General features: G+C 38.1%; 1 pseudogene; it reads right to left on the bottom strand.

Annotated features, from left to right (window-relative positions):
• Window positions 1-2,273: 2,273 nt before the first annotated feature.
• LOC102759514 lies at window positions 2,274-13,194 on the bottom strand (annotated as a pseudogene).
• Window positions 13,195-13,608: the final 414 nt, after the last annotated feature.

Raw genomic sequence — 13,608 nt, 5'->3', positions numbered from 1 at the left:
TAAGAATGACTTGTTCTGTATCTAACCCAAAGTGCTAAACACCATTACCCTTAGTAAGTTGTGCATCACAGAATGCTCAATAGAAGTTCAAGGAAAATAAGAGGATGGACTAAAGTGTCAGCAGGGTTTGTTGCCACCAAAGAATTATACCATTGTGTTGGTCAGATGACATTTGGAAACAGGATTCTCTTCTAAGCCACAGAATAAAGAGGGCCTTTTTTTTTTTTTTTTAAGAAGACATTGAATAGGAAAGCAAAATAAGTTGGAGTCAGTTATATTAGAAAAGGATAAAGGAACTAAGAATAAAAAAGTTGATAAAAAGGAATGTTTTAGTGAAGCCAAGATTTTAGTCTTCAAATCACTGCAGGACTCTCATATGGAAAAGGGATTAAACCTTTCAAAGTGGACCAGAGACCAATGAGTGGAAGCTTCAGGGAGACCCATTTGGCTCAATAGACAGTATATTAGTTAATTTAATTTTTTTTTTTAGCTGCTGTAACAAATCATAACAAACTTAGTGCCTGAAAAGACTAATTCCTATCTTACAGTTGTAGGGGTCAGAAGTGTGGAATGGACTCCCCTGGGCTAAAGTGAAGGTGTCGGTAGGGCGCATTTCTTCCGGAGCATTTCCTCCATTGGATAATCTGCTTTCCTGCCTTGTCTGCGTCCTCCAGGCTGCCCGCAGTTCTTGGCTCCTGGCACCTTTCTCCATCTTCCAAGGCAGCAGTGTAACAACTTACAATCTCTGACTCTGACCTCCCTGTTTCCTCTTATAAGGACTGTTGTGGTTATATTTTGCTTATTTCATTTTTTATGTTTTTATTGTCAACACGATCACGTATATCCCCATCCCCACGCCCAACCTTGCCCACCTCCACCCAGCCCCTGCACCCTTTCCATCTGGCCATCACCACACTGTCGTCTGTGTCTATGAGTTATGCCTATATGTTCTTCAACTTCTTTCATCCTCCCTCCTGTCTGACAAATGTAAGTCTGTTTCATGTATCTATGCCTTTATTTCTATTTTGTTCATCAGTTTATTTTGTTCATTAGATTCCACATATAAGTGAGATCATATGGCATTTGTCTTTCTCTGACTGGCTTATTTCACTAAGCATGATAATCTCCAGATCCATCCGTGCTGTTGTAAAAGATAAGATTTCCTTTTTTACAGCTGTCTACTACTACATTGTGTAAATGCACCATAGCTTTTTATCCACTCTTCTCCTGATTGGCATTTGGGCTGTTTCCAGATCTTAGCTATTGTAAATAGTCCTGCTATAAACATAAGGGTGCATAAATTCTTTTGAATTGGTGTTTTTGGGTTCTTAGGATATATTAATAGAATTGGAACTGCTATGTCAAAAGCAGTCTCTTTATTTCTTTTTAGAGAAAACTCCATATTGTTTTCTCAAAATAATATAAATACTCACAATATCAGTCTGTATTACCCCCAACGATACACTAGGGTTTCCTTTTCTCCACAACCTCACCAGCATTTGTTCGTTGATTTACTGACGGTAGCCATTCTGGCAGGTTTCAGGTAATATCTCAATGTGGTTTTAATTTGTATTTCTCTGATGATTAGTGACATTGAGCATCTTTCCATATATCTGTTGGCCACCTGTATGTCCTCTTTGGAGAAGTATCTATTCATGTCCTTTATTCATTTTTAAATTGGATTGTTCATCTTCCTCGGGTTGAGTTATATAAATTCTTTTTAAAAAATATATTTTATTGATTTTTTACAGAGAGGAAGGGATAGGGATAGAGAGTTAGAAACATCGATGAGAGAGAAACATCGATCAGCTGCCTCCTGCACACCCCCTACTGGGGATGTGCCCACAACCACGGAACATGCCCTTGACTGGAATCAAACCTGAGACCCTTCAGTCCGCAGGGTGATGCTCTATCCACTGAGCCAAACCAGTTAGGGCTAGTTATATAAATTCTTTATGTATTTTAGATTAACCCCTTATCAGATGTGTCATTGGTAAATATGTTCCTCCATACAGTGGGTTCCCTTTGCATTTTGAGGGCTTTTTTTTGTGTGTGTGTGTGTGTGTGTGTGTGTGTGTGTGTGTGTGTGTTTTGCAATCACTGTTATTTTTAAAAAGCACGACTGACACATTTTCACAATTAAGACCAGTGGATGCTGGACACTCACAAAAGAAAAAAATACATCGTTTTGGTCACAGCTCTAAGGCAGACATTACATTTTTTCACAGGGATGGCGACGGAGACACCAACACGCTGTGCTACAGCACACGCCCTCACAGCACTGCTGCCTGGATGACAACCTCCAGGTTCTCTGATGTCCCTTTTGCTGGACCATCCTCAGCTCCAGCTGGGCCGGGCTGGGCTTCCACCCTTCTCCAACCTGGGCTTTCGCACACTTGATGGTCCGCTGCAGAATGTGGTGCACGGCTGACACGGTCTTCTCACAGGCCACCTTGGGATTATTGGGGTACCTCTGTGTCCACACCAGGAGCATGGCGGCAAACAAGTGCCCCGTGCCCACAAAGACGCGTCCACCTTACGAATGTCCATGCATATGCTCCCTGTTGCCACGGAGCCTTCAGGGTGCCGGATCCTCTGGCTCCCCAGCACAATCAGGTGGTCACTGCCCTGCGGGGAAGGGATGTCAGAGCTGGTGATGACCACGGCGGGCCCCATCGAGTGCAGCGTGTCCCTCACCGCTAAGGTTTCTTCCAGGCTGTGGATCTTTCTGCCAGTCAGTAACTCAGCCTCGAACTGGTTGGTAGTTATAGTGTCTGCAACCGGCACAACCTTTTCTTTGTGAACAGAAAGGAGCTCCTCTGGAACGTACATGGGGCCTTCGCCATCCCACTTGTCACCCCTCACCAGTCGCACATGTACACCAGCCGGGAGTTCTGCTGCTTCAGCTCCCGCACGATGCCCACCACCATGGCCAGGAAGGACTTGTCCCTCGTGTACCCATGACCACCTAGTCATATTTATTCACGTTGTTCAGCTTCAGCCTTCGTACACCTCCTGGAGCTCCTCTGCGTTCAGCACCTGACCCTTCCAGTGTGCCTTGCCTGTGTGGTTTGAAAACTGGACAGAGTTCACAGCCTCGATCTCAAACCCTAAAACCTGCAGCAGGAACGTGGCCGCCCTGTTTCCCATGTAGCTGCAGACAATGTGGCTGTTGATGGAGAGCACCCGGCATTACTTCTCCAGGCCAGCCTGCAGGGTTGGCGCTGGGCCAAGAGCTTCGGCCTGTCCCTGCTCGAGGGGCTTGGGTTCCCCTCTGGTTCCGGCTCTCAACTCATTGGCTTTAAGAAGCCCCCAGAAATCAAGTTAAACCCCATTTTCATAAGACAGCCTTTCAGATATATAAGGAGACCTGTCATGTCCTCTAAGTCTATTTTTTTTTAAATATATTTTATTGATTTTTTACAGGGGTGGGGGGGGGGAGGGATAGAGGGTTAGAAACATCCCTCACTGCGGGACCCTTGAGTCCGCAGGCCGATGCTCTATCTATCCGCTGAGCCAAACCGGTTAGAGATCTAAGTCTATTCTTTGGTCTAAGTCTATTCTTTAGTCTAATTATCTTCTACTTCTTTGAATAAGCTGTAATGCATATACATTTATTTTATACTAAATTCTGGGCGTTACATTTATTTGCAACTTAATCTCATTGGTTAAATCAATTGGTTAAATTTAACCTCTTTGGTTCATTGCTCTGGCCAAGAATATATATATATATATATATATATTTTGAAAGTTATTCATTCATCAGTGTTTTTAGTTTATAGATCTCATGAGCAAAAACACATAGTTGAATGGGGATTTTTTATTTGTTAGGATTCTTTCTTGTATTGGGTGGAAAGTTTTACTAAATGATGTTTGAGCAAGTTTCATGGAGTATTGCTAAGGCAAACCAATTTGTGGAAATATAGAGGAATGGCCTTAGCTTCCAAGGAGAAATTCTGATATACTGGGAGACTGTGCTTTGTCTATTTGTCAGGCTGATCATGGGACCAAACTAATTTGTGATCAGTAATGTACACAAGAGGATGCTTTCCATTGCTGAAACCCAAGAGAGCTGAACTCTATTAGTTGGTTTATTCTTACATTACTTAAAATGTGAGGGGAAGAATGAAGCATATTTGTTTATTCTAGAGAATTCCATCTCTGAGACACATCTTCAAGATGCTCAAAAGTCAAGATTGGACTAAAGCATAAGGATACTAGGCCATCAACTGTATGATACTTACTTGAATATGTTTTAAACATTAACCTGTTCCTGGTATTGAATGTTCTATTATTTATGACTAGAGGCCTGGTGTACGGATTTGTGCACCGGTGGGATCCCTAGGCCTGGCCTGCAGGGATAGGGCTGAAACCTGCTCTCTGACATCCCCCAAGGGGTTCCCAGATTGTGACAGGATGCAGGCCAGGCTGAGGGAGCCCACTTGTGCATGATTGGGGCTGGGGAGGAACCATGGGAGGGCTCTAGGGTGTGTCGGGCCTATCTTGCCCAGTCCTGGTCAGCTGCACCCCAGCAGTAAGCTAACATACTGGTTGGAGAATCTGACCCCTGGTGATCAGTGCACATTATAGTGACTGGTTGAATGGCTGAGCAGTCAGACACTTAGCATATTAGGCTTTTATTATATAGGATTTATTCCTTTATGCTCAACACTGCCCACTCTTAGTAACCTCTTTTGAATTCAGCCCCACCCCAGCAAATCTCTCAGTTGGAATTAATAAATTTATTTTTCCTGTTTATTTAGCAATTTCATTTTCTTTTTATTTTTCAATTACTATTGGCATTCAACATTATTTCATATAAGTTTCAGGTGTGCAGCATTGTGGTTAGACATTTATATAATTTTCGAAGTGTAGTACCCACATGGAAACATTCACAGTTTACAATATTTTTGACCATTTTCCATATGCTGTAGTTCACATCCCTATGATTATTTGTAACTACCAACTTTTACTTCTTAATCCCTTTGCCTTTTTCACCCAGCCTCCAACCACCCCTCTCATCTGGAAAACATCAGTTTGTTCTTGGTATCTATGAGTCTATTTCTGTTTTGTTTTTTTCATTTATTTTCTTTAGATTCCACATAAAAATAAAACCATGTGGTATTTATTTTTCTCTGTTTGACGTTGCTTCCATATCTTGTCTATTGTAAATAATGCCAGTTCCATATGCACTTGAAAACAATGTATGTTCTATTGCTTTGAGATGAAAAGCTCTAAAATATAAATTAAATCCACTGGATCTAATGTGACCTTTAGGCCACTGTTTCCTTGTTGATGTTCTGTCTGGAAGATCTACCTATTGGTTACAATGGGGTGTTAAAGTCCCTGACTATGACTGTATTACTGTTGATCTCTCCCTTATGTCTGTTAATATTTGCTTTATATATTTAGGTGCTCCTATGTTGGGTGCATAAATGTTTACAAGGGTTGCATATCCTCTTGCTGGATTGATCCCTTTATTATTATTAAATTTTCTTCTTTGTCTCTTATTTTAGTCTTTGTTTCAAAGTCTATTTTGTCTGGTATAAATATTGCTACCCCAGCTTTTTTTTTGTTTGTTTTTTTCCATTTGCATGAAATATCTTTTTCCATCCCTTTACCTTCAGGGTGTGTATGTCTTTTGATCTAAAGTAGGTCAGTTGCAGACAGTCAGTATGAATTAATTTAATAAGGCAAATTCATTATATAAAGCTTTAGAAATAAGTTGCATCAGATGATTGAAAAAGGTCTTGGACGGAAACCCTAAAAAGAAGGCGCTGAAGAAAGGAGCTGGAAATTCCTATCGTCAACCTATTTTATCTGCTTCCCCACTCCCTGCCCTGTCTAGGAGAGTTTGGACTATGAACTCCTTATCCTTGGAGTCCATTGAACTTGGCAACTAGAGATGATTGCTAAGTAAAGTTTTGAAAGCACAGAAATGTAAAATGACCTTGGAATTTTGAATATAAACAACATTTAAAGATATAAAGCCTTAAAAGTTGGCATTTGGGTCAGTTTTAAAACATACACATACATAAATCCCTGAAGAAATAAAGTGTACTGTGATTGAGTTATGGCAAAAACACTATGTAATTTAAATACCAAATATCTACCTTTCTTCAATTTTCTGGCTAGTTTAGGAAAAACATAGGCACATAACCCACATTACTCAGATAATCCTATTGTCATTAATTTGGCCATTTACTCAGGAGATATAAGTAACATCTGGCTTATTTTATTTTATTATTATGTTTTAATATATTTTTTATTGATCTTAGAAAGGGAGAGGGAGAGAGAGATACAAACATCAATGATGAGAGAGAATCATTGATTGGCTGCTCCTGCCTGCCCCCTACTGGGGATCGAGCCCACAACCCAGGTATATGCCCTTGACCGGAATCAAATTGGTGACCCTTCAGTCCCAAGGTCGATGCTCTATCCACTGAGCCAAGCAGGGTAGGGCACATCTGGTTTATTTTAGAAGTGATAATTTTAAAAAATGATTTGGTTTTTAAATGCAATTAATTTACCTGACTTCTCAAGAATGTAATGAAGAAGTATTACATGAATTTTTGGTAGACTTTATGAAGATTTGTAGAGTCCTAAAGAAGAGTGACATCACATGTGGCAGCCCATCATTTTGTTTGTCTTCTTTCCTCTCCTCTTTACTTTCTGCTTTGGACTGCCTGAACCTCCCCTGGAGCTCTCAGTTGTACAGAGCCACTTCTGTCTTTCTACAGTTTTGTCACCACCCAATGCCAGGGACCATGAGCCTTATCTCATGTTCCATGTGGGCGTATAGGAGCATTTTCCCCCCAAAAGCAACTCTTTCTATAAGAGGAAGTCTTATATGACTATGATATGAAAACTAAAAAACACAAAACAAAACTCTATTTTAGTGGTGATATGAAAAAACTTTGGCATCAGCAGTTTTTTTAGCAGGAAATAACAAATTATTTCACATTTAATTCATGACCCTCTCCATCCACTAAAATAAATAATTAAACTTTTAGGTTTTATTTTTTAGCTTTACTTCAGTGAATTTATTATGCATATTTTTTAACCCAAGTTTTTATTCAATTCTATTATAAGAATTTGAGCAACATGCTCAATTTGAATATTTGTTATACCAGTGGCATTAAATAACAAGTTTCATGAGGAAAAAGTTATAGATTAAATCATGAAAAAGCCAATATATTCTTCTTTTAAATATACCCTTATTGTTGAAAGTATTACAGATGTCCCCTTTCAATATATTTTTTATTGTAAAAACCTTACATCATGAGATCTATCTTCTTAATAAATTTTTAACTGTCCAGTACAGTAATCATCAACTACTAGAGGCCCAGTGCATGGATTTTTGCACTGGTGGGATCCCTCAACCTGGCCTGCAGGGATTGGGCTGAAACCAACTCTCCAACATCCCCCAAGGAGTCTCAGATTATTAGAGGGTGCAGGCCAGGACAAGGGACCCCACCAGTGCATGATCGGGCTGTGGAGGGACCATAGGAGGGCTCTAGGGCGTTTCGGCTCATCTCGCCTAGTCCTGATTGGCCGGACCCCAGCAGCAAGCTAACCTACCAGTTGGAGTGTCTGCCTCCTGGTGGTCACTGCATGTCATAGCGACTGATCTAATGATCAGAGAGACAATTAGCATATAAGGCTTTTATATAGATCAGTGGTTCTCAACCTGTGGGTCGCGACCCCTTTGGCGGTCTAAAGACCTTTTCATAGGGGTCGCCTAAGACCATCCTGCATATCAGACCATCCTTACATTACGCTTCATAACAGTAGCCACATTACAGTTATGAAGTAGCAACGAAAATAATTTTAATGTTGAGTCATAACATGAGGAACTGTATTTAAAGGGCCAGAAGGTTGAGAACCACTGATATAGATAGATATAGATAAGCACATCATTGTATAGCAGATCTCAAGAACTTTTCATCTTATGTATTTGACACTTTAAACCCATTTGAACAGTAACATCTCACACTCCTCTCCTTCCAGGCCCTGTCAACCATCATTCTGCTTTCTGCTTCTATGAGTTTAACTGCTTTAGATACCTCACATAAATCATGCAGTATTTGTCCTTCTGTGACTGACTTTTTTTACTTACCATAATGCTTTCAAGGTTTCTCTATGTTGTCCCATATGACATAATTTCCTTCTTCTTTATGGCTGAATAATATTCTATTGTCTGTATATACAACATTTTCTTTACTCATTAATTTTTCAATGGACATTTAGGTTACTTCCACATGTTGGCTATTGTGAATAATGCTGCAATGAACATGGGAGTACAGAAACATCTTTGAGATCCTGATTCCAATTCTTTTTTTCTTCCAATTCTAGATATATACCCAGAATTGTGAACTGAATCATATGGTAGTCCAATTTTTAAGTTTTTGAGGAACCTCCATATTGTTTTCATATTGGGTGCACCATTTTACATTCCCACAAACAGTGCACAAGCGTTCCAATTTTCCATATCCTCATTGTCAACATGTTGTATTTCGTCTTTTTGATGATAGCCAACCTTTTGTGATAGTTCCTTGTGTTTTTTTCAAAATTACAGTTTACATTCAATATTATTTTGTATTAGTTTCAGGAGTAGAGCATAGTGGTCATAGAATCATATACTTCACAAAGTGGTCCCCTCGATATTTCCAGTATCCACCTGGCACTATAACAGAGTTATCACAATCTTATTGACAATATTTCCTATGCTCTACTTTATATCTCCATGACTATTTTGTAACTTCCAATTTGCACTTCTTAATTCCTTCAACTTTTTACCTCATTGTGGTTTTTATTTGCATTTCCTGATAAATAGTGATGTTGAGCATCTTTTCATACACCTGTTGGCCACTTGTTATATCTTCTTTTTGAAAAATGTCTATTCAAGTCCTTTGATCACTTTAAAATTGGGTCATTATTATTATTTTTGCTATTGAGTGGTAGGAGTTTCTTATATATTTTGGATATTACTCTTTTAAAAATATATTTTATTGATTTTTTTTACAGAGAGGAAGGGAGAGGAATAGAGAGTTAGAAACATCAATGAGAGAGAAACATTGATTAGCTGCCTTCTGCACACCCCCTACTGGGGACGTGCCCTCAACCAAGGTACATGCCCTTGACCAGAATTGAAACTGGGACCTTTCAGTCCACAGACTAATGCTCTATCCACTGAGTCGAACCGGCTAGGGCTTGGATATTACTCTTTATCAGATATGTGATTATAAATATTTTCTCTGATTCTGTAGGCTGCATTATCAGTCTGCTCATTATTTCCTTTGCTGTGCTGAAGCCTTTTATTTTTATGTAGTCTCACTTATCTATTTTTTCTTTTGTTGCCTGTGCTTTTGGTGGTATCATGTCCAAGAAATCATTGACAAGACCAATGTAATAAAGCTTTTCCCTTATCAAATATTTATATTTTTTATTTTTTGTACAATCACAAGTACAGTAGGTTTGTATACTAGTATATATATGTAAATATATATATATACATATATGTTACATACACACACACATACATATTTCTGGTTAAACATACAACTGAGATAATAGAAGTAGGTTGTGTCATTTGCTAGAAGGTAGCTAGGCAAATTAGTATGGACAAAAGACATTGTTACCCTATTTCTGAATCTTACCTTATCCTTGACTTCTACCATCATTGACATCCACCAGCTTGTATCAGGGCTGCCTATGAGCATGGTGCCCCTTAGAATGGGCAGTGCATTGCCTGTACCACTTTGAAAAGTGCCCTCAAATGGAGCAAGGGTGAAATTATTGCTATTTTCTGCCTTTGGGTCATCTGTTGATAATTGTTGGTGTCATTGTTAAAATGATTAAAAGCTCATTCAAAAGGAGAAAAAGGGGACATGAGGTAGTTGTATGATGGAGTGAGGCTTGGTAATTGTATCTCTCTTTATAAAAGTATACTTAAGTCTTTTTTATTTTACGGTAAATGTTTTTCTGGATCACTTAGATTACTAACTCTGTATCCCTGTTAACAAAGGGATCTAAGTTTACAGCCTCTACTTAAGTACCACTCACTAATTTTAAAAAATATATATTTTGATTGATTTTAGAGAGGAAGGGAGAGGGAGAAAGAGATAGAAATATCAATGATGAGAGAGAATCATTGATCGGATGCCTCCTGCATAACCCACACTGGGAACTGAGCCCGCAACCCAGGCATGAGCCCTGACAGAATCAAACCATGACCTTCTGGGTCATAGGTCAACGATCAACCACTGAGCCATGCCGGTTGGGCCCACCTACTCATTTCTTAACCTCCTGTGGTCTGACTTATTTCCTACCCATTGTGAAGAGCATGTGGCTTCCAAAGACACTAAATACCTCTTACCAAATCCTCTGTAGCATCTCCCTCTGAAGACTGCTCTTTCTGGAAAGCACCTGCTCCTAGGTTCCAAAGCTTTCTTTATGTGAACAACAACACATCTTTATTGAGTGCTTATTATGTGTCAGGTACTTCTTGGGACATGGAAATCAACATAATATCTGAGAGGTGATTGCATAAACTGAAGGTGTAACTCTGATAAGTAAAGATTGAAATAATTGCCATGAAGAAAAAAATAATGTTCTTCTAGAGTAGCATTGTCCAACAGAAATATAATGCAAACCATTATATTTTTATAATGGTTTGCATTATATTTATTTTTTATGCATAGTTGGCATATAATCATATTGGTTATATTAGTTGCAGGTATACAATATAGTGATTTGATATTTTTGTACCTTACAATATGATCATCTCACTAATTCTAGCAATCATCTTTCACCATGTACATTTATCACAATATTATGGACTATCTTCCTCTCCCCCTTTTCACCCATCTCTCCTCACCCTCTTTTCTGCTAACCATCCCTTTGATCTCTGTTTCTATGTGTCTGTTTCTGTTTAGTTTGTTTTGTTTTGTTCCAGATTCCACATATAAGTGAAACCATACAGAATTTATATTTCTCTGCCTTACTTATTTCACTTAGTGTAATTTTAAACTTTCTAGTACATTAAAAAAGCAAAAGGAAACACAATTAATTTTAATGTATTTTATTAACCTCGATATACCCTAAATATTATCCTTTCAACATTTAAGCAATAAAATTTTATAAGTGAGGTGTTTACATCCTTTTAAAAATTTTTATCTTTATTGTTGGAAGTGTTACTATTTTCCCCTTTGTTGTTTGTTTGTTTCTCATCTTTGAAACCTGGTGTGAACTTTACACTTAAAATCCATCTCAGTTTGAACTAGTCACATTTCAAAGAGTTAATAGCACATATTATCTGGTAGTTGCCATACTGAATAGTGCCAATTGAGGGAGTAGGAATAGAATAAATACAAGAGAGACTTTTTTTGGCTTAGGAATAGAATGATTTTTACTAATAATTAAGAATTATGATTTTTCAGTAATGCAACAAAATTCCTTTCTGAGGAAGCTCTAAGTGGGAATAAAGCTCAAACTAAGAATATATTAGTTAATTTTCAACATCCCTCAATTAATTACCTTTTAAAAAAATCCTTACCAAGGATATGATTATTTCTTTTAGGGGAAGAGGAAAGAAGAGAGAGAGAGAGAGGGAGAGAGAGAGAGAAACATCAATATGAGAAATATTAACCAATTGCCTCCTATATGAGCCATGACTGGTGATAGAATCCACAATCTAGGCATGTGCCCTGCAACCTTTTGTTGTATAGGATGACTCTTCAACCAACTGAGTCACCTGGCCAGGGCTTAATTATATTAAAACAACAATAACACAAAAGTAATTAATTTTAGGGCAACAATTTAAACAATGCAGGTTGTATAAAGAAATCTTTAGTAATTTCCTTTCTTGAAATACCATTTAAGTTAACACATGTTAACCATACCAGACTTGAGGCCCTGAACCTAACTGTCCCCTATACCTGGGCTCCTGAGCATTAAAGAAAAAACCAACATGATATAGAAAAATGTTAGTTATATGCAAACAAGTGGTTAGAATAAGATGGAACTTGGAGACATTGTAAAAAATAGGTCTAGGCAAAGTACAGAAAATTAGGTACAGCGGTCTGGTAGGGTTAAGAATTCTTCCAGACCTTCTTCTATATTCAAATAAGAATATACAATAAAATTGCACAACACACACACACACACACACACAGTGTTTTTAATTTAAAAAATGAGATATGAAATATAAGATGTTCCATAGTTTACTTACTAATATATTATTGACATCTTTCTAGATCAATAAGTATGTATTTTACTTTGATTTTTAAGTAGTTGTATCATCTTCCATATGTTATATACCACAATTTATTTAAGCATTCACCTACTGACAGAGGTTATATCGGGAGTCTCATGACACGTCCTCTCAGGCCACCTTGGATTTTAACCACACTTGCAGTGGGCAGTTTCAGATAATTGCAGACTCAGCTGAAGCTGAAAGCACGTTGTTTTAAGCATGTGCCTTGAGTCTTTTTGGTGTTTTGCTCTGGAACTTCTCTAATGGTGGTGCTCCCACCACCAGACCTCCAATGGACAATTCTGCATTATGCAAGTGGCAGAATCAAGGGCCTGTTCGCCTCAGGGGTGATCAAATCTCACTCTTATTTTGACTTGTCATTATTCCTGTCTTACTCTCCCTGATCCCTCACCCCAGTCTCTGGAATCATTTCTCAAATGAGGTGCGGGTTTATATGTTCTTCTTCGATGACAAACAGACAGATGATTTGTACCCTTAAGAAACACTGCTGCTTGAAAATGATTTTTTAAAGTTATATATCAATCAATGCTTTTTCAAATTTCTGAGTGTTAGATTCCCCAAACTGAATATGTTGTCCCATTACATTTCCAAAAGACTACAGCAACTCTAGGCTTATCAGCAGTACACAGGAAGCTCATGTATACACATGCTGACCAGCAGGGGTGTTATTGTCCTATAATTTTTGCAACTCCGATTTGAACAAAATGGTGTGTCACCTGCTGTAATTTTTCTTTCAGTGGCATTAGGAAGGTGCACATCTTTTCATATTCTTAGAGATTTATTTATTTCAGTCCATGCAGTAAGAATAAATTACAGATAGTTTAAAGAAGTAAGTGAAAAAACCCAGTGTAAATACTCAAAAGTAATTTAGGAGAAAGTTTGTTTAATAATGTGTGCTGGAAGACATACTTACGCATACGGAATGAAATTAACCATAACTAAAGATGACAGATTTGACTGCATTAAAACTGTTTTTAAATTTTTGGTTGAACAAATGATACTGAGAGAATTTTAATTATAAATGCAATTGTCAAAAGACAAATAATGAATTGGCAGCAAGATTCATAAGACATTTAACAGATGCTGTGAATTTATATGAGACAGTTGAATTATTTTACAGGAAAACAGGTAAAAAATAAAAACAGAGAGAAATGGCATGGTGTCTTTTTGTTATTAGCAGCATAATTCTACAGGTTATTTTTACGTGAACACAAACACACAGGCCCATGAAACCAGAACTAATCTTTTCAAGAGAATTTGTTTAGACAGAGCTTACTTTGACTTGGGAAACACAGGCCCACTGCTCCGCACTTTGAAAGCCATGTCTATGT

This window comes from Myotis davidii, unplaced genomic scaffold, assembly GCF_000327345.1.
Source record: "Myotis davidii unplaced genomic scaffold, ASM32734v1 scaffold5, whole genome shotgun sequence".
NCBI classification, from domain to species: Eukaryota; Metazoa; Chordata; class Mammalia; order Chiroptera; family Vespertilionidae; genus Myotis; species Myotis davidii.
The sequence above is the reverse complement of the archived record's forward strand: the minus strand, read 5'-3'. Positions and strand labels throughout refer to the sequence as shown.